We start from the raw sequence: 26,682 nt of genomic DNA on the forward strand, positions 1-26,682 counted from the left end.
TTAAACCGGCAACTATGCTGCCTTCAATGTCTGTTGGAAGTCGTACTTTTCTGTTTCTGTTTTCTGACTCCGCTCCTATTTTTTTGTCCCGCTCTTCTATCTGACGCAAATTAGTTCAAAGAAAGGACACAGTTAGCAATCAGCGCGCTTCCACGACACGGTCACAGGAAAGGCATTTTACGTCGTTGCACGATACGTTGAGCAGAGGATAGGGTTTTGGAAAGAACAAGCAGCCGTGAATGCGGCAAGATATGCCCCCCTTTGCAAATGCCCCTTTGAACTCTCAGAAGAGCTGGGCGCTGTTTCTAGCTCGAAGCCGCTCGCACGACTCCATGCGGGGGCATCTCAACCGAGATGATGGGGAACTTCGCGCGAATGTTAACACGTGAACCGCCTGTTTGCGGATACGAGTGAACATCGGATCGTTGAGAAGGAATGTGCAAGTCCGAACTGGCCGACAGTGGAATTTCGTAACTCGGAAAAAAAGTTGACTGTCCGGGCCAACGGGATAGCGTGGATATTTTGCGTGGAAGTGCTGAACTTCGGCGCACTACAGCGAGGAGGAGGAGGAGGAGAAAGGCACCGTTTGGGGAAATGGACGGCATCGTCGCACACGTAAAGGTGAGTGGCAGTAAACTTTGAAACTCGTCTCGCTCGCTCGGGCTCATCCAAAATCCCAGCGTCCCGTCCATGCGAAGTCTCGTGATATCTAACCCTGCGCAATGATCTTCTTTTCACGCAGCCCCCTGAGATGTTTACCTGAGCGGCACTACTCTCACACACTTGAAATCGCGTCCATTCAATTGAAGTCATCGGCTTGCGCCAAGCTAGCCCCGCTGTAGCTAAACCGGCAGCGCTTCTTTGGGGTCGGTTGACTTAACTCGCCGAGCCCGTTGGCGGCGTCGCCTTTCCGTTCGTCACGTTTGGTAACGGAACGGAACGGAACGTGAGTTTCAAAATCGGTAGGCTTTTGCAAGGAAACCATTGGTTATCAATTCACAGCTGTGTTTAACACGTGATCTTTGTATTTAACCATGTCAGTGTTGGGGTGCAACTAATTACATGTAACAGGTTCTATGTGCCCTGCGATTGGCCGGCGACCAGTTCAGGGCGTGCCCCGCCTCTCGCCCGACGATTGCTGGGATGGGCTCCAGCACGCCCGCGACCCGCGTGAGGAGAAGCAGCTCAGAAAATGAATGAATGAATGAATGTGAATTTCATTTGATGGCAAAATTATGCAGTTATAATCTTTTATATTCGTGGGCGAAAATGTGTAATTAAATTACAGTTGATTTTGGAAATTTGCATTATTATGATTTTGGTTTGATTTGAAAAAAACAAAACAAAACAAAACATTCTTTTTCCTATCACGTCCTCCTCCCGAAGATGAGGCACGTGATTGGCTCTCTGTGGTCGTGTGCCATTCGACCGTAGTCTGTAACGTGACAAAGTTTTCCAAATATGACCTCGAAGCTTGAAAAGGTTAGATTCAGTTACTTTTGAACACATACTGTAGAAGAACATTGATTTTTCAAGTTTCATCTTTGCAATTTTGGACTTTTTTCATGGCATTTTCAAGTTTCAGAGTTGTTATATGAAGCACTATTGTCTGAATTGTGCACATTGGCCATTAGAACAACATGTTATGTATGGTGTGTGTGGTGTTTTTCCATACATTGTACACATAAAGCAGCAAACACTTTTTTATTATGTATTTGCATTTAATCATTTTTAGAACAGATGTGTGGTTAATTCCAAAGTAATGATCTATGATTTTAATGCACTTTTTAGAGCAAACAGCCAAGTACCCTGTTGATGCATTTATTCAAACTTAAGAAAAGTAAATCAATGTAATCAAATAGAATTAGTTGTATTACTTTGAGAAACTAATTGAAATAGTGACGCTGCTATTACATTTTCAACAGGGTAACTTACAATTGTAGCCAACTACATTTCCAAAGTCATCTTCCCAACACTGTTTACAATACACAGAGATGCATAGAACTACATCAAAGTTCTTAAAAAGAATATGAGTAACAATTAATTCTGGAAGTCGTGGCTGTGAAAATTGTCAGGAGCTCATTGATGTGGATTTTAACAGTTGAATTAGGTGTTGCATTAGGTTTATGTCTAAGCGCTGTGTTTCAAGTGTCTTGAAAGTTCACACTGTGGTGGGTGTGTCAATCTCACGAGTATCACCTTCACGCCGTGGAGCGTCTTCCTAAAACGGCAGCCGTCTGTTACTGTGGCCTCCCTAATGTACTTGGTGGCTTAGTATAAACCAGCAAATGAGATCGAATATCCCCTCTGTGACGATCATTTCATATTCCATTTGGGAAATTTTCATTTTTTTATCTACATCTGCCTCTCTCTCCGTCCTCCCCGTGAAACTTGTCTTTGGGTGACATTTTTAAAATTCTGTTAGTTTATGGTTTGTTCCGCATAAATTTAAACGGTAACTCAAACTCATGGACTCCGGCAGATCAAATCCCAGAGTGCCCAATTCCTACAGGAAACATTAAGTATTTAGGTATCAATATTTCAATCTAAATTACACACCACTTCTGGAAAAAATCTCAGCTCATTTAGGACGCTGGAATAACTTGCCTATATCATTACTGGGAAGAAGAGCTACAATAAAAATGAAAACCTTACCTCAAATAAATTATTTATTTTCAATGATTCCATTTAACCCCACATTTAAATGGTTTCAAACCTTACATTCTGCTGTAATACATTTTTATTCAAAAAAATAAGAAAAATGGAATCAGTCTATCCACTCTTCAGAAAAGTAAACAGGAGGGAGGCCGAAATGCTCCTAATTTTAAACACTATTATTTAGCTAATCTATTACATTACCTCATTCAATGGTTGCACCACAGTGAGTTTGTCAAGCAAATAATGAAGCTTCTCCCGCAAAGTAAAAGAAATCTCTCAAAAGTTTCTAAATTAATTTTATGTACTAAATCAATGCACTTACAAATCAGCAAATGGGAAGAAGACCTCTCCGTGTCTGCTGACCGTAGCTAGTGGGTACAGATTTGTAACAAATACGTTTAGAATGACAGAAAACACAAATCTACATCTTATACAATATAAAAGTGCTCTGTAGAACACACTTTACTCGGTACACTATGGATAAAATGGGCTTCTCTCCATCGAATATATGCGTGCAATGCACCAAAAACACCCCAGACACCTATTTTCATGCTATATTTCCTCAACATGCTAAATCTCGACTCTTGATTCCTTTGCCTGAGTAGGGTGCCATTTGACATTTGACAATAGCAAGACTATTTTCATAAGTGTGAGAGTAAACAATGGAATTCTTTTTTTGTCGAGGTTGTTGTTGAGTGGGCAACAATACTGTTAACTGCTGAGATGTGCAGAAGTCTCATTGAAAGTTACAAAATCGTTGATTGCAGTGATTGTCTCAAAAGGTTGTGCAACAAAACATTAAGGGTACCATCATTTTTGTCCAAGTCTGTTTCATGAGTTAGTTTTTTAAAATAGTTCTGTTGAACCACAATTCAAAAGCATTGTCTGATTTTCATTGGTACATTTTCAGAATTGTTTTTATTTCTTATTACTGTTGTCATATTCAAGTTATTTCTGTGACTACTGTGGGTTTTTCTATTATTAACAGAGGGGTACCAACAGTTTTGTGTATGTGAAATCAGGTTTCTAAATGGTCAAGATTTGAGACATTCTTTTCGGCTTCCAGACGCTGTGGGTGTTTTGCTAAATGCTCTCAAAATTCTGCCTCCTAAGAGGGGAGAGAAGAATTGGCAGCGATACACACTGCACGCTCTCACGGGCCGCAGAGGGACATTCAGGGGCGGCCACCCTATTTTCTCGGTTGAAATCTAGCGGTCCGTTAATCAACGGCATAAGATGACCCAAATGCCTGCATGGGACCTCCGGTGGCTTCTCTAACCACTGGCAATGTTGTGATGATGTTTTTTTTTAGTTGTGGGCATAGTTTGATGGCCAATTGCACGCTATACTGGTCAAGTTAATGAATGATCAAGTGGCAATTCTGCTGAATGGCCACTGAATAAGGGCGCTTGGTGTTTAAATGGTGGGGGAGCGCCTCATGCTCGAAAGAATACGCTCCAGCTCCGTGATGTCACGGAGCGAGGATTTAGTCCCGCCCCGAAACTCCAGCCAAAAGAGATGAAGAAAAAGTCTGAAGCTGTATCTCAACAATTCATTACTATATTGCTCTCAGTCTTTGCATGTTTTCAGCACTTATCTTCCAACACATTTAATGTACAGTATTTGGGAACAAAAACAAGGATATGCGTTTAGTTGCACTTTTAAGTCAACAAATTGTGTCACTTTGAACAAGGCTTTTGTGTCTGACAGCTGGAGGGGCTGCTGGGAACGCATGGTATCAGAACCTTTCATCCTTGCCCAATTTCGAACCAAGCTAAGGTTTGCCATGACTTGTTCAGTATCTACTATGGCAATTATGTTGACAGTGTTGTAATGAACAAGTGAGGAGATGTCAAGGACAGATAAAAGAGACAAAGCTGAATGCTCTTCATCGCTCAGGTGTTTATTGTAACAGCTTGGTTAGGTTAGTGCTTATGAACTCAGTAGAGCTGTGCAATAGAGACTACTCAAGGGGCACCATGTAAAAGGAGTTTGTAGATAAAAGATGTAGATAAGATGACGAAATAAGAGATGGGGAAGTAGTGTTATGTCTAGAAGCCCATAATGTAATAACAGCTCATAACATAATAGGTTTGCCCTTTTTAAAATGTAATTGGGCCCATAACGTAATAATTGGTGAATAACGCAATAAAAGTCCTTAAGTTCTCGGAATGTTGTTTCATCCAACCATTCATTGTCCTTTTATGTGAACCATCAATCCAAAGGAGATGCAAATAGATTCTGTTCGGAAATGTCGCAACTTGTGATCTGGGGTCTTTGTCTCCTCTGCTACTATGGTCAGATTAAATACTCAATTTAATTTTGTCACCAAGCATTAAGTCGCTAACCTTATCAGTATGGTCTGCCTACTTAATGGGGCTCTGTGAGCCAACAGATCCAATAAGATTAGAGACAATATGCTGCTGGGGCAAACCCTGATTTTGAGGTACACTCTCCTCCAAAAGCTCACAACAACAGTGAGGCAATTTCTTTTGTTTGGTGTCGACCGAAAAGATGACTTGGAGACGAGGTCAACGTTTTAGTTTTTATTTCCAGGTACATCTGGATCAGGGACAAATCTTTCTTTTTTTTCCAAGTTTCTTGTGGGCAAACAGGACTTACAGATGTGTTTTGTTGTCTCCTATTACATTGATTCATCAAACAATAAATAGTGCTAAAAATCGATGCTCAGTTTTGCCTGTGTAATGTAGGTTTATAAAAGCGAGAGGTACACACGATATTGCCAAAAGTATTCGCTCATCTGCCTTGACTCACATATGATTTTAAGTAATATCCCATTCCAAATCCATCCATCCATTTTCTATCTTCAGGCGGGGTACACCCTGAACTGGTCGCCAGCCTATTGCAGGGCATATATAAACAAATAACCGTTCGTACTCACATTCACACCTATGGGCAATTTGGAGTCTTCAATTAACGTACCATGCATGTTTTTGGGATGTGGGAGGAAACCGTAATACCCGGAGAAAACCCATGCAGGCACAGGTAGAACATGCAGGAGTCGAACCCCGCTCCTCAGAACTGTGAGGCAGATGTTCTAATCCATAGCTCACCGTGCCGCTCATTCTAAATCCATATAGTTTATCATGATGTTGGTCTACCTTTTACAGCTTCACCTCTTGTTGGAAGGCTTTCAACAAGGTTTAGGAGTGAGTTTATGGTCATTTTTGCCCATTATTCCAGGTGCATATTTGGGAGGTCACACATTGATGTTGGATGAGAAGGCTTGGCTCATTGTGTGCTCAAAATCAACCCAAAGATCTTCTATCGGGTTGAGGGCAGGACTCTGTGCAGGCCAATAAAGTTCATCCACACCAAATTCTCTCGTCCATGTCTTTATGGACCTTGCTTTGTGCACTGGTGCACAGACATGTTGGAACAGGAAGGGGTAGTCCCCAAACTGACTGTCCAAAATCATTTGGTATGCTGAAGCATTGAGGGTTCCTCACACTGGAGCTCAGGGGCTAATATTTTGGACATTTCCAACTTTGTGGGAGCAGATTGGAGATGGCCCTTCCTGTTGCAACATGACTGTGCATCAGTGCACAAATCAAGGTTGAAAAGACACGGACGGATGAGAGAGTTTGATGTGAATGAACTTGACTGGCCTGCACATCGCTATAGAACACTTTTTTTTTTTTTTTTTTTTTTTTTTTTTTAACCTGTCCTGTTCTGCTACATGGCCATGCAGAATGGTGGTTCTGTATGCCTTTGTGCTGGAACAGTTTTGCTATTTTTTTAAATTATTCTGATGTTTACTGAAAATGCAGCCGGACAGAAAAGGGCTTTAGGGGACAAACAGAGGGACAGAACGGACAAGGGGAACAGGGGTGCGAACCATAGTTAGTCTAGATATTTGACCTCAAGTAACATACAACAGTGAAACTGTGTTCTTATTTGTGGGTGGGGGGGAATGAAGAAGAAGATGAAAGAAGATGGAAAAGGGCAGAGCACGACAGGATGTAGGAAATGAGCAAGGCAGTGCTCCCGAGTGGTGTGGTGGGATGCTTTTATCGTGTCTTAAACACCTGTAAGAACCTGTGAGTTGATATCTTAATTTAACCTGTGTTACTGTTAGTTGTCCCAGCATAAAGAATTCAAGCCTATAGCATGTCTATTGAACGTATTAGTGAATGTTAGTCAACTGGTGTACGGAGTTGCTGAGCCAGCTCATTGAGGAAGGGTGGGTTCGGTTCCCACCATCCGCAAGGGAGGCCAAGCCAGCGAGCCCATCCCGCCGAGGACGCAGCCAGGGGAACGCTACCCTCTCCCCAGGACCCAGGGCGGCCCCCCAGCCCAACCGAAGCACCCCGACCAGTCCCAAAGGGAGGGACATGGGTACTGGATCCCCCATGCACAATACACCCCACCCAGCTGGCAACCTCTGCCGCCATTACCCCCGCCACCCCTGGAAAGCATGGGGGCCCTGACCATTATCCCTGTACTGTGATTGTGTGGTGTCATGCATTAAAATTGGGGAGACTGGTGGGGTGGGGCGAGACAGTCACAGGGCAATGATGATCTGCAACTGTCACCACCACCCAGGCCAACCAGCGCCTCAATGGATGTGCGAATGTATATGGTGCATTAAAAATCCGCGGGGGAACGGCATGGCGGGCCAGAGAGCAGGCCGGAGGGCTGGAACACCTGGCCAAGTGTCCTCCCCAACCCGACACTGCCCTCCCCCCACTGATGGCCGTATGATGCATTAAAACTGGAGGACCAACAGGGCAGAGAAGGGGGGCGGGGGACCACACCAGAGAACAGCACAGATGTACCAGGACCCGGACCGGCATCCGCCCCATCATGCATCGTGCCAGCCCCCCAGGGGACCCTGAATGAGATGTGAATGTGCTCGACGTGGGAAATATGTACAGTGTGAATAAAGAAAATGTGCTGAGTGTCTAAAGTAAGAGGCGAGACTCCTCGAGCACACTTTTGGATGAATACATTGAATACAAAACATCCATACATTGTGGAAATATTTGCATGAAAATTGAATGAATGACCATAGAAACGATATAAGACAAATGGCACGATAGACATTTTTCTGTCGTCCTCACGATATTCACTATATTGCCAAAAGTATTCGTTCATGTGCCTTTAGTTACATATGAATTTAAATGATTTCCCATTCTTAATCCATAGGGTTTAGGACATCTGTCCACCCTTTGCAGCTATAACGTCTTAAACTCTTGCGGGAAGGCTTTCAGCAAGGTATAGGAGTGAGTTTATGGGAATTTATGACAATTTTTCCAGTAGCGTATTAGCCCCTGAGCTCCAGTGAAAGGAACTCTGAATGCTTCAAGAGTTTGGACAGTTCCAACTTTGTGGGAGCAGTTTGAAGATGGCCCCTTCCTGTTCCAATATGTCTGTGTATCAGTGCACAAATCAAGGTACATAAAGACATGGATGAGAGAACTTGATGTAGATGAACTTGACTGGCCTGCACAGCTCTCCTTGGCCTATGCCACAGGTGGTGAGCCGATGGGAAGGGGGACCCACGTTGCCTCTTCGGGCTTTGCCCGATCAGGCCCCATGGGTGCTAACCCGGCCACCAGGCGCACGCCATCGTGCCTCACCTCCAAACCTGGCTCATTGGTGACCCAATGTCCGGGCGAGGGAAAACGGCGTTCATTTATTGTCATCGTCATCGAGGGTCTTTGATTGTGCTTTGTCTGGTCTCTCACCTAGGACCTGTTTGCCTTGGGTGACCCTACCAGGAGCATAAAGCCCCTGACAACTTAGCTCCTAGGATCATTGGGACGCACAAACCCCTCCACCACGATAAGGTGCCGGCTCAAAGAGGGGTGCTTTGAAATAGTATTCTGAAAATTGCCATTTCACACAGTGTGGTTTGGTTTTTGCATTGAGTCACTAAAAGTACTGTATGTGACGACATGCATTATGTAAATGCTGTTTGAAGTGTAAACAGCACCCTGCCGACCAATTCTTTATGGAACAAGTCTTGTCCCTGAGCCTAATACTCAGTGTTACCGAATTACTAATGCTATGTTGCTGTGAGTGACAGGCTGTACTGAAGCTACTTGCATTTTTATTCTTTCCACATAATCACTTGGGTGGTACCTCTTCAAATGAATATACAGGTTTGTTATGTTGCCCATTGCCCACAACCGACGTTGTGGGCAACGTGGGCCAGGGCGAGGACGGGCCGGCGAGGACGCAGTGGTCTCCGTGGGAGGATAGCTGAGTCTGTGTTTTGATCTCGGTTTGGGGCGGACCAGTCAAGCAGATGTGGTTTCCGTTTACTCCTACGACTTGCAAAGGGAGGTGGAGCAGGAAAAGGACGACTCTAATTGGCTTTGTTCACGCACATTCCCGCCATGTTAGATTGAGGAAATACACACACAGCTAATCAAGATTGATGGGAAATTTATTGCGATCTCTAATTGCGATCATGTAACCGCCTAGCCCAACTGTTGTCTCTCACTTTTCTGGTTTATGGTACACTACACAACTTTATTGCTGTGGTATATTATACTAACAGCAGCCACAACACTACCCAATGCGTAACTGTTTTACACGATCAGGATTTTTGGGGCCGATCAGCGAGTTTAAAAAAAAAAAGATCACCGATCCGATCACAAGATGGAGGAATGTATCTATTTAAATGACCCGGGGCCTCATGTACTTGCGTGGATTTCCTCCTAAAACATGGCGGACGCTCAAATCCAGAAAACGTCGTCCGCACAAAAATATTCAGATGGATGAAACTGCGTACTCATGAATCTAAGCACGTTTCCTTCGTACATTCCAATCGACGTGGAAATGAGCGCACATGTCGGAGTAGTCGACTCCTCCCTGTCCACGGCCACACTTGAATATGCAAATCATATTTAATTGAACCCTGCACCTGAGATGCCGATCTCTGCATGATCAGAAAAAAAGTAAAATGAGCAAGGTAATGAAGAAAAATATTTTTTCTGAATGTGAAGTTGCTCAATGAAGTGGAGGTGTGCAAGAAAATCCTCTTTGTCACGCTTTCGTCCGGCGTTAACAACACGCGAAAGAGGAACGAATGGGACAGCGCGTGTGCGGCTGTCGATGCTGTGGAGACAGAATAGCGCGCACACGCTGAACTAAAAAAGAAGTGGTCAGACATGAAGGTGGATGTGAAGCGGAGGACAGCTGCCCACCGCCAAAGTGTGGCCAAAAAAAGGCGGAAGAACTGGCGCGGAGGGCCTCACCCGTTCGAGGAGAGAATCGCTACGATCATGGGTGACGCTGCTCTCTCAGGGGTGATGGGATCACATGTGGCTGACTATGATCACCCCACAAGGTTAATACCATGTATTTTTAGAACTCATAACAAATGTGTTCATACAGTAACCTGCACTCAGCCCTGTGAGATGAAGGTTCATGCGTAAATGTTGCATGTATGGTATTTTTAATAAATCTTTTGATTTCTATTAGAAGCACATCAACATATCAAAGAAGATATCAAAAACTTTGACTCCTTTTTGGTGACTCAATTTATTGTTTTAATACACAGGAGAGGACACGCACACTGACAAAAAAAATCATGTTTTCTTTTTTCGGAGAAGAGGGGTTAATTATGTCAATTTCAACACATTTTAATCATGTGCAACTGATGCACATGTTTAAATGAAGTCAATTCAAAGGACACTTTTTTTCAGTGCAGATTGTGAGGGCAATCGGCGGCATAAATGATCGCCTCGATCAATTAATAGGTGTCCTCACAAATATCAGTGGTTCATTAAATACGAATTGACAAATGAATTCTCAGTCCTTTCCTCAATTGCATTGTTGAAATCAAATGTTCATCGGTGCTAATTATTCATGCGTCTCTGGTGTGCAGATTTATGAGAACAGTTTCCCAGCATCACCTCTAAGTGTCGCCAAAGCACCAAAAGGTGCAGAAACGTGCGTACGCCAGGCATGCAGTTGGCGTGAGGCACCGCAGATTTCCACGCTCATGTCACTCTTGATACATCTGAACTTTGCCGTGAAAAAGAACGGACGTACGCACCTTTTGTACATGAGGCCCCTGTTCATTTACTGTATGTACTTGTGTACCTAATTGCTCAAAAAAATCTATTTACAATAAATAATGTATCTTTGTTCCTCTATTCATGCCAGTGAGGCATAGTGACAGACAGAACAAATGAATGGTCTTCTATTACATGGTCTTCTATTACACAGTCATTAATATATCCACTTTTTGTGACATTTTTGTTTGTTGGTGTGCCGTGAGATTTTTCGTGAGATGTTCCTTGGCTCCATAAAGGTTGGAAATCACTGCTCTAGTCAGATCGTGTATTCTAATCCGTCAGGTCAAACCAACATTACAACATGACAGAAAGAATGGGTGCTAACTTACTGTAATTAAATGACTTCACCCACACCGAAACTTTAGAGCATGATTCGACAGAACGGCAGCATGTTTACCTCCAACCATTCGTGCTAGCAGTAGCTTGCTAGGCTACATAACGTTTTGTTGCCTGCTTGCGAGCCGTATCGTATTCAAAGTACGTAAACATACCTCAAGCAAGCCTTAAACGAACGTCTTCTCCTGTCCCGACCATCGGTGACCACCAACACACGTTTTTTCCAAATTTTGTTTTTATAATACAGTCGGCGTGAGCCACTGTTGTTGTCATCGCCACGGTAAGGAGTGTATCCAGTCACATTTGAGTTGACAAGATAAAGCCCACTGATCGTAAAAAACGTGATGCGGTGTTATCGGAATGGAAGATTTTATTGCAGTCGTGTGACATAGTGCAATCGTGAAAGAGCAAATTTGTATTGCAGTCTGATCCGGGCGTTACGTGTTGTCTGTCTCAGACGTGTTGTCTGTTCCACACCCCCATGTTATTTATTTATTTATTTTTTAAATAACTTTATTGGCTGTCAGATATTTACAGGTCTATGTCAAAAGACATGCGACAAGGCTAAAAATAAACTAGCTTTTGGATTCAAATATACTGTGCACGATGGCGACGCGGAGTAAATGTCTTTTGCGGAGCCAATCGATGATTAATCGGATCGGCGAATTATGACATTAAAGCCGATCAGCCGATCACCACAAAATGCTAATTATCGTCCGATACCGATAAGGCCGATAAAACCGGTGTAAAGTCTAGTTTTAGGTAGCGTACCGTCCCACAACTGTAGCTTGACACATAACGCAGAAGCATGGTTCCCAGTGTGCTTGTTGTCCTTCCCCCACCAGCTTAATGGTGGTTCAAAAATGCCCTCCCTCCCCCATTAGTTGGTTTTATACAGACCAGTGAGGTTGAGTAATGGCAAAACACTACTGCCTGGAACTGGCTATTTAAAGGGGCTTTTGTCTGCCCCGTGCTACTATGACAGTACCCTCATTCCAAAGAATGACATGCACTATACAGTTTCACATAAAATGTGATCTGTTGTTTAATCAACCTGACTAGACAATAATTGTCTCTGTACTTTTTTTTTACTCTACATCTATCACATATGTAGATTTGTGTTTCAAGATTTTTAGTTTTCACTTGTGATTTGCTTTTTGGTCTGTTACATTTTAAAAGTGGTGGTCTGAAGCTCTTGTGTACTCTGCCTTGTTTCCACAGAGGGTTGCAAGGTCCTTTTGTTTCTGTTGTTGAGTGTAGCTGAATGGAGCAGCCAACTGGAGAGGAGGATTTGTAGATGGGGAGGGAATAGGGGTGGGGTAGTGGCGTTGTGTTGTGTTGTGGGGGTAGAGGGGGAGAGAGAGTTGAGACGTGAAGGCATTCCTCAGGGAGAAAGTGACTACGTTTAGAGCCACAAATTAATCCGGTTCCTGACATAGTTTGGTTTCATGACTTTTTTCATACTTCTCTGTAATGTCCCAGTTTACATGCACGCAGTTAAATTTCAATCTTTACCCAAACCGTCTGCCTCTGACTGCTCGGTGGCAACAATGTTCCTTTCACCTGGTTTAGCTGTGGATTTTTCAACAAGGAATGGGTTGCTGCGCAGAGGATGTATGCGGTGTCTACTTGCTAACTTGTACAAATCGAGTGGTTCATTGGAGAACTATACAATACTTTACATCTTCCAATGCTTGCTGATGTGTTAGGTTTTGGACAAAAGGGGCCTTAACTCATGGCCACGGTGGTGCTAAAAGGCAGAAAGAAATAATTGCCGAAAGCTCCTGGTGAGTTTCGGCACAACACTTTTTTTCCACTTTTGCAACAAAGGTCCTCGTGGAATAATTATTATAGACTGCAAGTAAAGTATATAAAATATGTAAATAAACACTCCATAGCAACAATATGAGAAGCATTTCCTGTGATTTGTTTTTCTCTTGAGTGTTTTTGGCATCTTCATGGCAAGCAGACAAACATGATAAGCAGCTTTGTGTGATGACTTTTATATGGACAGCTTGTTGCTAAGTGATGACACTGAAAACGTTAGAAAACAGCTAACCAGAAACCCATTTGCCCGAACACTGTCTATATCGAGTCTCTTTAAACACATGGGGAAAGCGAACATATTTCCTGGGAAAAGGGGGTTGCCATGGAGCGCACAATGTGAATGTTAAGGCATGTCAAAAGTCCACAACCTTGGCTGAGTCCTGCAAGGAATGTACAAGAGCAGCACAGTGTTCTAGGATATCTGAAGCTCCCAAGCTTCAGGCATGCAAGTAGAGCAGTGTGACATGATGCCCTTTGAAATTTTGCACAATAGTCAAATAAGCAAGAAACAGTGCTTCATTTTTTTTTTTATCCGCAATGAGTCAATTTGTCATGACTGAACAAAGAATACCACAGATGAGGACAAATATCAAAGAAATATGGCTACCAAAGGTGATTGATGCACCACAAATGAAAGTTTGTTGAAAAAATCTAAAAAGTAGATATTGTGATGCAATTTCTTTACCTAGCGAGCTTATTATTGTTAACTAAAATGAACGAAATTATAAAAATGAATTGTTTATGAAATGAAAACGATTGTTTTTTAAAAAAGGAAGGTATATTTTACATTTACAAAAATAAAGGGAACTATAATTATTAGGCTTTACATGATCAGGATTTTTGGGGCCGATCAGTGAATTTAAAAAAAGGATAACCGATCACAAGATGGAGCAATGTGTCTATTTAAATGACCTGTTCATTTACTGTATATACTTGTGTACTTAATTGCTCAAAAAAAAATCTATTTACAATAAATAATGTATCTTTGTTCCTCTATTTATGCCAGCGAGGCATAGTGGCAGACAGAACAAATGAATGGTCTTCAATTAGATGGCAGGAAGTACATACAGTAATTAATGTGTCCACTTTTTGTGACATTTTTGTTTGTTGGTGTGCGGTGAGATTTTTCAATTGTAAAAAATGTTCCTTGGCTCCATAAAGGTTGGAAATCACTGCTCTCGTCAGATCGTGTATTCTAATCAGTCAGGTCAAACCAACATTACAACATGACATAAATAATGGGTGCTAACTTACTGTAATTAAATCACTTTATTTTTAATTAAATGACTTCACCCACACCAAAACTTTAGAGCATGATTCGACAGAACGGCGGCATGTTTACATCCAACCGTTCGTGCTACCGCTAGCTTGCTACGCTACATAACGTTTTTGTTGCCTGCTTTTGGATTCAAATATACTGTGCACTCGGCGACGCAGAGTAAATGTCTTTTGCGGAGTCATTGATCGGATCGGCAAATTATGACATTAAAGCCGATCAGCATAAAATGCTAAATACCAGCCGATACCGATCAGCCCGATAAAATCGGTGTAAAGTCAAATAATTATACTGCGTTCCAAATATATTATGCACATTTTTTTTCTCTGCAGCATTAGGATGTCATGTGTCGTGAATCATGTCATGTGTCAGCCAATCGCAGCGCACCAATTAACCCACCATGCATGTTTTTGTGATGTGCGAGGTGGACGACTGGATTGCACATCTGCCTCACAGCTCTGAGGACCCGGGTTCAAGTCCAGCCTCAGACTGGAATAACCTACCCCATTCAATTCGACCTTCTTATTCTTTGTCAAACTGCTCTTGTGTGTGTGTGTGTGTGTGTGTGCGGCGTAGGCAGGGCCGGCCCGTCAATAGGTTGGGGTTAGCAAATGCTAAGGGCGCCGCGGCCTCAACGGGGTGCCAAAAATCCGTTTTGGAAAGAAAAATGGGGTGGGGGGCGGGACATTCACCTTCAATTGAAATGAAATGAGAATGAAATGAATATCAACAATCAAATAAAAGAAGAGGAACAATGTGAACTATGTTCAGTAGTTTGAAATCAGGCTCTCTTTTTCTCCCATTTATCCCGTTTTGCAGAGCGATGCATTCAAAGCCCCTCGGACTTAACAGCGCTAAGCACAACATAACTTGCTCACACAACCCCCCCTCCCCCCAACAGCAACACACAACAATTAACACATATAACATTTCGTTACAGTATTAAAGGGCAATACGAGTATATAAGTACATTCATTATTTAGTGTTAAATGAAACAGTTTTTAAAAAAACAGTGAGAGCCTCATTTGTTGTGGAGAAAATTGCAAAATGAATAAATCAAAGACTGGACCTCGATGTTATAGAAATTACAGATTTTTGTATTATTTCTCTCTTACTAACACTCATTCACAAGAACTGTATTTTCTCTTATTTTTGTAGATATTTCTCAACATCCGAAATGTAATCAAAATGCAGATGCAAATGCACTTAAAGCACCTCATTGCTAGAGACAAATGTAAGGAATGAAACTTCTTGATGAACTGTCAAACTACTACTGCATGCTAAAATACAATGAGACAAAAGGAAAATGTTTCTTGGTCAATTGATTAAAATCCAGATGAAGCAGTTCCGTTCACTTTGCAGGCAGAGGTACACATTATTACATGTCATGCATCACACAAGAGACTTCCCAGAGCAGCCTTGTTCTCTGCAAGGCATAGGATTTTTAAGGCAACCATCTCCAGGAGATGGGAAGCACTGAAGCGGACGGACTCAGACGTGGGGGACTGGAGTGACCCGAGATGTTTTGACTGGTGGTGGAAGGTGTCCATTGTCATTCTCTGCATCTGCAACATGAGCATCTTTATGAATGACATCACGCTTGTTACCTGAGCCACAACCCTCCGAAACTCCAGAAACTTCATGCTCGCTTTCCTTGGGGTACCAATTACCTGGTTATCGCTGCGGTACAGGAGCCAGCTGTCAAGATCTTTTGCATCAGCATGCAAATGGTCCACTTCTTTGTTGGCAAACTCATTTGGCGATAGCTTGTCATCCTGTCTTGGCAAGTCAACTCCTCCCAACTTTGAGTTTTACTCACGCACAATTTTTTCGACTTTCGTGGCACGTACTGCCCTAATGGACATGCCCCTTTAAATGAGATCACCTGTTCAACTACTGAGACACATTCTGGTCGAGCCTGAGCCTGAAGGCGGCACCCTTTGATTATTCTCACCCTCCACAATCTTTTCGGTTTTCCTAGTGTCTTCGGGAAGATCATCATCGATGACCACTTTCAAATGGCTCCGCAGTTTGAAGAACCAAGCATGTTACATTTTAATGGTAAAATGATCAAATTAAGTCCAAATTCAAATCAAAACCTATAGCAGAGACAGATGGCTGACATATATTGTAGTTATTTAGCTTTTTGGCTAACTAGCAATTGACTGGGGTAAAAGAATTTTCATTTAAGTGTTGATCAAAAGTATCCTTCAGTTCTCTATGAAAAGATAACATGGAATAATTTTTACGTTATCACAAACAACACTCTAGTAAACATAATTGAAATACTTTGTGTTGCAGCTTCAATACATATACAATCCAGTCTCGCTTTTGGGCCAAGGGTTGTATTGGTTTTGCACAATTACTTCATGACTTATAGACGAGGCAATCAAACGACATTGGCATCATTTTTGTCGGTCACATAATTTACAGCTTTTGTTTTAAAAACATTTGTTCAAATGTAAAAGTATGTGCTTCTTATGGGCAAACGCATAGTCCTGTTGAGCTGCATTAATTTGCAGCGAGCAAGGCAGCTGCGAAGCAATTAGTTCCTTGTAAAGTGGATTACAGGTGTGATCAGCTAAAGGAGGAAGTCATCATCTTAAAAGGACCATGATTCAGGTTATCCTGATTTGACATTAAATCGAACATTCCAACCAAATGATGTGTCCTGGATAGTATGATCCTCTCTATTTAAGTAGAACAATTAATTCAGTTACTGTGAACACACATTGGTTGTTAAACGAATAATGTTTGGTGGGCTGAAATTAACACCACAAGGCAACACACTGGGAAAGTATTGGAAAAACAAATTGATTGACCCTGGTTGTGTTGCGCGTATCCTGCCCAATCAGATACAGATACAGTCGTAGGTTTCTGCTCGACACAGGCAGAACTACCTTTAAAAGTCTACTCTCATTGTGGAGCTACGGAACTGCAGTCTGGTCTGGCTGCCTATAGCAACTCCGACCCCGACTCCTGCATCGCGCCCACAGTGGACACGCCACGAACGGCAAAGGAGGAAGCAGCCACCACAGCTGGTCCGTGAGAAAAATGCCGACTCCGAACCGGTCCTCGGTGCAAAGAAGGTTGGGGAACACTGTCCCTTGTTGGGACATGGTGGCCCTCCACCAAGCATCCACTACTCCATCCATCGGGACCATCTAGGCTTCCCTAGAGCATCTGGACAATCTCATGCTGCAAAATATAACTCTGAATCATTTGCTATTCTGGGCATAAAAGGAGAGAAAGTCATGTTGCACTCATCCTCCCCTGACCTCCAACCCGATTAAGAACCGTCAGAGCATGGCATGGGGGCGGCATTGCGGAGGTGGTACAGTGTTCATCTCTTAACCCAGAGGTTGTAACCATCTCCAAGTGTCCTTGAGCAAGATACTGAACCCCCAGTTGCTCCTGATGCTGCGTCATCAGTAGGTGAATGAGGAGACAGTGTTAAAGCGCTTTGAGTATCTTAGGTAGAAAAGCGCTATACAAGTGAACGGACCATTTACCATCCTCAAGCAAAAGACTGTTGACTTTGGGAGGCAGTTGACATCCAAACGGCAGCACTTGGGAGGCTTTTTTGACACCCTGCAAAGAAATTCAAGTAGAAACTCTTCTAAAACTCATCCATCCATCCATCCATTTTCTGAGCCGCTTCTCCTCACTAGGGTCGCGGGCGTGCTGGAGCCTATCCCAGCTGTCATCGGGCAGGAGGCGGGGTACAGCCTGAACTGGTTGCCAGCCAATCGCAGGGCACATAGAAACAAACAACCATTTGCACTCACAGTCATGCCTATGGGCAATTTAGAGTTTCCGATTAATGCATGTTTTTGGGATGTGGGAGGAAACCGGAGTGCCCGGAGAAAACCCACGCAGGCACGGGGAGAACATGCAAACTCCACACAGGCGGGGACGGGGATTGAACCCCGCACCTCAGAACTGTGAGGCTGACGCTCTAACCAGTCGGCCACCGTGCCGCCTTCTAAAACTCATATTGTACATATTGTATTTGGGCAGAAACATGCAGAAGAGAGAGAGCTTGTCAGCACCTTTAAGGTCCCTGAAGGTGTGAAAATGACCTGAAAAGTACATGGAGTTTCTGACTGACACCTTCCTTGGTACCAAAAGAAGAACCGTGCTTCCATGAACAAAATCATCTTCAAGGATGACAATGCACTCTCACAAAGAAACTAGGGCTGGTCGAAGAATCAAAATTGAATCGTGATTTTGACTAAAAACATTATAATCAAAGCGAAACGATTAACGTGCCGAACAGTGGCGTGTGTATGCAAGTTCCTGTGTTGCAAAAGCACCCTGACCGCTGTTGTTGCTTGCTGCCCTTCCTGAGTGTGCTCAAAGCTGTTTATTGGCACTGCAGTTGGAGTTTACTGTATAACTAAATACAAAACAACTACAATTACACACATTGTATATTTAGGTACAAGACACACTTGGGTTTAGAAACAAATTAAGCTGTAGCACCCTCTCAAAGATGATCAGTGGAAACATGATGCGCCTGAGCTCAATTTTGAGCTTCGTGGCAAAGACTGTGAATACTGATGTACATGTGAAAAAACTCACAAGTTTAAATCGATTTAACAATTGTGAAGCTGCTCTCAAATAAGGGGTCCTATGTCAAAATGTAACTTGTAAAAAAAAAAAAAATGCTCCAAATTCCATAAATTACTTTTTTCATTTCTTTAAAACCTCTCAAATGTCTTGAAACGCTGTTGTGCGTAATAATTTGGAATAGTGCCTTTGAAGTTGTTTTTTTCGTCTTGGGCCAGAGGGGAGAATCTGTTGTTCAGATGGATGTGGTGAATGGGAGAAGAGCGGCCGGGCTCTTCTGCCATGACCAGCAAGTACGTACCATTCCCTTTTACTGTCTGTTACCTTTGCTGGGGGGGGAAAAAAAAAAAAAAAAAAAAAGCATTCTGCACTTCATTGGTTTGTGTCATTTGTGGTTTTTATATCCAAAGGTTGTGACTTGGGGGACCAGTATCACTCCCACAATGATGATACAGTGAGAATGGGCTTCTCTTCAGCGAGGGTTATGACTGATCAACAGTCAGTCATGAAAGTGCTATTCCCAGTGTGTGCTCGCATGCCGATATGTCATGTTAGATTTTTGTTCATTTTATATTTCGTCTTTAAACCAAACATTAATTGAACAACAGTCAAGTCTTTCTCATCATCACGTCTCAAGTCAAGTCCCAAATCATTAATACCCAAGTCACAATCAAGTCTCTTTGTTTTTGTCAAGTCACAAGTCAATACAGTGACTCCCAGTCAGCTCGAGTCTCAAGTCACAATGACTCGAGTCCCCGTCTCTTGTCACGGGTTCTAATTTTTTTACTCAGATGAAAAATGGGCGGATTCAAACAAATTGTGCTGTCTTCTTAGTTGTATAAATACCTAGAAATATAAGACATGAAATGTTGATCTCTCATTCATCTTTTCATGTCAAACAGTTCAGTCCGAACTCCTGCTACCATCCATCCATTTTCCGTACCGCTTTATCCTCACAAGGGTCACAGGCGTGCTTGAGCCTATCCCAGCCATCTTGGGGCGAGAGGCGCGGTACACCCTGAACTGGTCGCCAGCCAATCGCAGAGCACATATAAACAAACAACCATTCGCGCACACATTCACACCTACGGGCAATTTAGAGTCTTCAATCAACCTACCGCGCATGTTTTTGGGATGTTGGAGGAAACCGGAGTACCCGTAGAAAACCCACGCAGGCACGGGGAGAACATGCAAACTCCACACAGGCAGGGCCGGGATTTGAACGCCGGTCCTCAGAACTGTGAGGCAGATGTGCTAACCAGTCGGCCATATACAGTTTAAACAATGATTGATTATGGATAATGTGTTGATGTGTTGGCCTTATTCCAAACATACTGAATCTATTTTTAATTTGCATAACTCCCAGACATTTTGTGATACCTTTTTATACTTGGACTAGTATAACGTAACTTGACTTTGTCATCCGTCCACGTCTTTCATATCTTGTTTTGATTGTCGTCTTTCAGTCATTCTCTCAGTTACAGTATATAACTGAAGTCATGTTTTCCTCTAGGTTTTGGAACTCAAGTGAACCATGGAAAGAAATAAAGGAAACTAGCTGTTTGATCCCACAGGTAAGAAAACAAAAACAATTTTGTGTTGATTCTGTGTCCAAACATAAATAGCAAGATTAAGGGGGGTGATCTTGCAGCCATTTTGTATCGTTTCCCTCAATTCATAAGATGGACGCAATAACTCATCAATTTGAATTTACTCCACCTGCAGTTTCAAGTCCACTTCAGAGCCGTATATAAAGATACAAATCTAGCATATAAATATAATATATACATATATCTTTATATCGGGCTCTGCTTCACTTCCCTCCTTGCCACACACCACAACCCACCAGTTATTTAAAGCGTAAGCGGCTGGTCCCAATTACTCCTCCCCATGTTAAACCAGTAGCCCAAGCCACACAAACAGACGCCTCCCTACCGAGACTTTTCTCTTTTCATATTTCCCTTCCCAAACCCTCATCTCTTGTACTTTCACTGTTTGTCTTTGCCAAGATGGCGCCTAACTGTGTGGTCGCCTCGGTTACGTGCTCTCAAGTATTTCTATGTTTTTGTGTTTTTCGTTCGTCTTTGGAGACATTACGGGACTCACTTCTTACAACGGAAGACTTGCTAAACATTGGGGAGTCTACCCCGAGCTTTGTTTCACCAACTTTCAAAAATCTGCTCAATTTTTTCCTCTGAGTTACTCAGCGGCGCGGCGGCCGCGGTGTATGGCGTATGGAGGTGTAGACGACACAGGGGGAACCGAGCAGGAGTGCAGATCAAGCTGCTACAGGCAAAATCTTAAATGTGTGAAGCCTATGGTGAAAACAGTGAAGAAATGGACTAATCAAGCAAAGATAGAACTTCGAAGCTGTTTGGACTGCACAGACTGGAGTGTCTTTGAAACTTCAATTGGCAGCCTGGATGAATATACGGACACTGTTACATCCTATATCCGTTTCTTTGAAGATGTGTGTGTACCAACAAAGTCATATTGCACGTTGAATAACAACAAGCCGTGGTTCACTGCCAAACTTAAGCCACTTCCCCAGGCTGACGAGGACGCCTATCGAAGTGGGGATAGAACCCTATGTAATTGCGCTAGAAACCAGCTGACAATAAAGGACTAGCTGACGACTTGAACACCTTCTACTGCAAATTTGAAAAGGACACTTTCAGACCCCACACCCACCCACCCAGCCGCACCACCGACCACCATCACACGTCTGACTCACCCTCCTGCGTTGACCATCCACGAACAGAATGTGAGACGTATCTTCAAACAACAAAAGATCAACAAAGCGGCAGGTCCAGACCTTGCGTCTCCACCCTGCCTCAAAGTCTGCACGGACCAGCTCGCTCCAATCTTCACACAGATCTTCAATAGATCTATGGAACTGTGTGAGGCACCATCCTGTTTCAAAGCTCCACCATCATCCCAGTCCCCAAGAAACCTGCAATCTCGGGTTTGAATGACTACAGGCCTGTCACCCTGACATCTGTGGTCATGAAGTCCTTTGAACGCCTCGTGCTGGACCACCTCAAGAGCGTCACAGGTCTCCTGGTGGACCCTCTGCAGTTTACCTACTGAGCAAACAGGTCTGCGGATGACACAGTTAACATGGGACTGCACTTCATCCTACAACACCTCAACGGTGCGGGGACCTAGGCGAGGATCCTGTTTGTGGACTTCAGCTCTGCCTTCAACACCATCCCGAGCTCCTTTCCTCCAAGGTTCTCCAGCTCAGCGTCTCGCCTGCGATCTCCCAGTGGCAGCTTCCTGACGGGCAGGACACAGCCGGTGAGGCTAGGGGACACGCACCACCAGCACCGGGGCACCCCAAGGATGTGTCCTCTCTCCGCTGCTCTTCTCTCTCTGCACGAACGACTGCACCTCAACGCACCCGGCTGTCAAACTCCTGAAGTTTGCAGATGACACCACTGTCATCGGCCACATCAAAGACTGTGACGAGTCTGCGTATTGACAGGAAGTGGAGCGACTGGAGCTTTGGTGCGGCCGACACAGCCTGGAGCTAAACACGCCCAAGACTGTAGAGATGATTGTGGATTTCAGGAAGTATCCTTTGCCACAGCTTCCCCTCACATTGTCCAACTGCCCTGTGTCAACCGTCAAGACCTTCACGTTCCTTGTAATTACAGTCTTTCAGGACCTAGAGTGGGTGACCAACATCAACTCCTTCCTCAAAAAGGCCCAACAGAGGATGTACTTACTGTGACTTCTGAGGAAGCACGGCCTGCCACAGGAGCTGCTGAAGCAGTTCTACACATTACTCATCAAATCAGTCCTGTGTTCATCCATCACAGTCTGGTTTGGTACTGCTACAAATGAAGTTGAACAGTTTGAAGATTAAATATCTTGTCTTTGTAGTGTATTCAATTAAATACAGGTTGAACATGATTTGCAAATCACTATATTCAGTTTTTATTTGTTTAACACGTCATTGGAATTGGCGTTGTACATTTAGACACTACAATACATGAAAGCTGTTGTTTTTGTTTATTTGTCTGGCACTGTCTGCCCAAACGTGGATATTGCAGCTCACTTCTAACTTGAGAAAACACCGTGCAGTAAATTGCAGACGTTTTGTTGTATTTTTGACTGCGCATACACACACACACACACACACACACACACACGCGCACACACAGCAATATCAGAATTTGCACATTCACATTTTATTTTGTAATTCTTTTTTTATTGATGTTCATGCTGTGGTTAAAAAAAATCTGAATTTACTATTTTTGAATAATTATTTCATTGTGTACTTTTTACTCTTACTCAAGTAATTTTTTAGAGGACTACTTTTTACTTTAATTGGGTCACATTATTGTCAAGTAACACTACTCTTACTTGCGTACAATGCTACTCTACCTACCTCTGAAGCGGACATCCTCTATTGTATGTATGTATAATACGCACCCCCAAAGTTGACCTCAAAATTCTAGAAAACTCTTCTTCCCATGTATAATGCATTTTTACAATGTATGATTTTGCTTCTACCCATATGATCAAAACATGAAGTATTATCTGTATTTTGTTAGTTTTTTCAAATAAGTATTCAGAAGTTAAGCACTTTATTTGAACATGTAATACTTTCTTTTTATTTACTTATTATTTTTTTTATTTTGAAATTCACAGCCCTACTTTTATTTGGTAAATGAGAAAACAGTGCTCATATGTTTGATTACCCGGGCAGAATTTGTGAGATGAGTACAATTCTTTAAAGAAAACATGAAGGGCCAGTCGAAACACATTTAGTTTTATTTTAATGGGATTCAAATTAAACTGGCAAGCATTTCAGGAAAGCATTATCATTAAACAAAACATAACCATAAAGAAATTAGTCATCAGTCATATTTACAAAAAACAATATTTCACAAATTCCGCCAGGGTATGTAAACTTATGAGCACAACTGTACATACTATGCAGTCATACATTCTCCTGTCATATTGGAATGAAAGTGTAGGCTACACCTTTTTCATAGCTTCTAGGTGGAGCTGGCATATTAGAATGAAAGTGTACACCTTTCTCATAATCTCTAGGTGGCAGTGGCATATTAAAATGAACATGTACCGCTTTTTCATAACCTCTAGATAGCGGCATACATTTATAAAATGGGAAGGTTTTTTTCATTTCCCCCTATACCCATGTATAATGCACACCATTGATTTTTCGGGTGGGGGTGCGCATTATACACGATAAATTAGTTTAAGGATGTTAATGTTAAATGTATTAAGCGACAGAGCGATGTTAGGGATTATGTCACAACACAGAATGAACTTCAAATTCAGAAATGGACGATAAAAACAGAAAATGATTGTACTTAATATTTTACTGGAGGATGCATTTGGGATTAGCTTTTGAAGTTGGTAATAGTGAAAAATGAAGTCAAACAATGATTTTAGTCAATTCTTTTCCAGAATGAGTGTTCTTAAAGAAGAGGATGCTATTCATGTGGCACAGCTTCAGAATCAGAATCAGAATCATCTTTATTTGCCAAGTATGTCCAAAAAACACACAAGGAATTTGTCTCCGGTAGTTGGAGCCGCTCTAGTAAGACAACAGACAGTCAAATGACAGAGAACACTTTTGAGACATAAAGTCATTGACAAAAAACAGTCACTGAGCAATAAAGGGTTGCTAGTTATCTGGTAATGCCGGTACATTATGATTTTTTTTTGACAATTGTGCAAAAAGATGCAGAGTCCTCTAGCACTTAGAGCAGTTCAAAAGACTAATATTGCAATAGTTCGATGCAATGACCATTGTGCAAAGGGCGCCAAGACTTCAAGCGAGTAGTACAATAATCTGGGACAATGTTGATTGTGCAAATGTTGCAGATACTCCTCAATCAGTGTGCAAATGGAGCAGATGCTACTCTGGCATGAGTGGCCAGTGTTGGTCAACAACAGATGTGCAAATAGTGCAGCGTGGCGAGACTACTACAGTGGGTGCACGGGTAATGTATAATTGGCCCCACAGAAATGTCACAACAAACTCAAGTCAAACAATTGCCAGCATGTTTTAATGGAATTGTAGGTTAGGTGCTTAAGAAGTTGATTGCAAGAGGGTGTGTGGATGAGGTGGCCTTCACCTGCTGTGTCCTGCCCGTCAGAAAGCTGTAAATCCACTGGCAAGATGGTGTTGAACGCTGAGCTGAAGTCCACCAACAGGATCCTCGCATATGTCCCTGCACTGTCGAGGTGTTCTAGGATGAAGTGCAGTCCTATGTTGACTGCATCATCCGCAAACCTGTTCGCTCGGTAGGCAAGCTGCAGGTGGTCCAGCACGAGACGTTGAAAGGACTTCATGACCACAGATGTCAAGGCGACAGGCCTGTAGTCATTTAGATCCGAGATTGTAGGTTTCTTGGGGACTGGAATGATGGTGGAGCGTTTGAAACAGGATGGTACTTCGCACAGTTCCAGAGATCTATTGAAGATCTGAGTGAAGACTGGAGCGAGCTGGTCCGCGCAGACTTTGAGGCAGAATGGGGACACATGGTCTGGGCCTGCCGCTTTGTTCATATTTTGTTGTTTGAAGATGCGTCTCACATCCTGTTTGCGGATGGTTAACGCAGAAGTCGGTGGAGTGATAGTGGTCGGTGGTGTGGCTGGGTGGGTGTGGGGTGTGAAAGTGTCCTTCAAATCTGCAGTAGAAGGTATTCAAGTCATTGGCTGGTGTGCTATTGTTCTCAGCTTGGGGGGGATCGTCGCTTGTAATTAGTCAGCGATTGGAATGCATGCCAGACTGATTTAGAGTCGTTAGCGCTAAACTGTTTTTCCAACTTTGCTGCATAGTTTCTCTTTGCAATGTTAATTTCTTTAATCAGCTGGTTTCTAGCGTGATTATACAGGGCCCTGTCCCCGCTCTGATTTGCACAATTGTAAAAAAAAAAAAAATGTATTGGCAAATACCACATTACTGGTAACCTTTTATTGGTCAGTGACTGTGATTTTATGTTTTTATGTCTCAAAAGTATTCTCTGTCAATTGCGGCTCCAACTACCGGAGACAAATTCCTCGTGTGTTTTTGATATACTTGGCAAATAAAGATGATTCTGATTCTGATTGTTTTCTCTTCTAGCTGATCTTTGTTGCATAAACTCCTGACCCTCTGTTCTTCTGTGGTAGCCCTACTTGTGTAATTCTTCTATTGTGTCCAACTTTTCTGTCAGGCTCCTCTCCTCTTGGCACTCTCAGAAAACCAAATGTTTTGATTACACTGTATGCAAGCCAGTAGTCTTTATTCCCAGGCAGGCAGAATGGAGTGGACCTGTTGGGGGTCGTTGTGGTTTGAGGTAAATGGTGCTTCTGGTGGTTGACTAGTCTTCTCATTCTTCTATTGTGGGTTGAGTATCCAGCCAGCTGTTATAAATAATAGTATTACATGTCTGTGTTCGCAGTTTCTGCATCACCCAAACCCCAATAGGTTATGGTGGTGAATTTGCACACTGGTTTGAAAAGTTACGGAACTGTCAGGTGACTTAACAGCTTTTAAGCACAAATCTTGTGCAGCCAATCCCTGCTAATGTACATCCTGGTACAATACCCTTCTGAACTGATCACCAATTATTCAAGCGTGGTGCTGATGTTGGTTATATATTACATCAAGTCCAATTCAAATCTCCTTGAAAGATTGTCTTCACTCATTTACGCAAAAACTCTGTACAGTTGATTTAATTAAAAAAGAAAACTTTAAAAGTTTCCCACTTGTCTTATCTTTCAACATCATCATAAAAAAATGGTCAGAAAGAAGCAATCACAGGTGCAGACATTCAACAGGTTGATGTCCTGCTGTCTGGTAAAAAAGTTAAAAGGGTGCAACACCATTAATACACATTACTAATCCAGCCACAAAAAAAAAAAAAAAACAACTAAACAGACCTGCTTTAATGGGTCCATATGATGTCAACATCAAACTAGATCCAGTACATG

The 26,682-nt window shown here is 42.7% G+C and overlaps 1 protein-coding gene across 9 annotated transcripts in view; it reads left to right on the forward strand.

Annotated features, from left to right (window-relative positions):
- The first annotated feature begins 232 nt into the window (after window positions 1-232).
- The window catches only part of plxnb1b (plexin b1b), a 162,513-nt gene continuing 136,063 nt past the window's right edge, over window positions 233-26,682 (forward strand). For 3 of the 9 annotated variants that reach the window (XR_009790236.1, XR_009790237.1, XR_009790238.1), the window contains exons 1-2: window positions 239-621; window positions 20,237-20,297. The gene's annotated coding sequence lies outside the window, so the exon portion shown is untranslated. Of the gene's footprint in view, window positions 622-20,236; window positions 20,298-26,682 lie in introns of all 9 variants that reach the window. The other 6 variants (XM_061785763.1, XM_061785764.1, XM_061785768.1 and 3 more) reach the window with 5 other exon arrangements.

This window comes from Phyllopteryx taeniolatus, chromosome 9, assembly GCF_024500385.1.
Source record: "Phyllopteryx taeniolatus isolate TA_2022b chromosome 9, UOR_Ptae_1.2, whole genome shotgun sequence".
Lineage (NCBI taxonomy): Eukaryota > Metazoa > Chordata > Actinopteri > Syngnathiformes > Syngnathidae > Phyllopteryx > Phyllopteryx taeniolatus.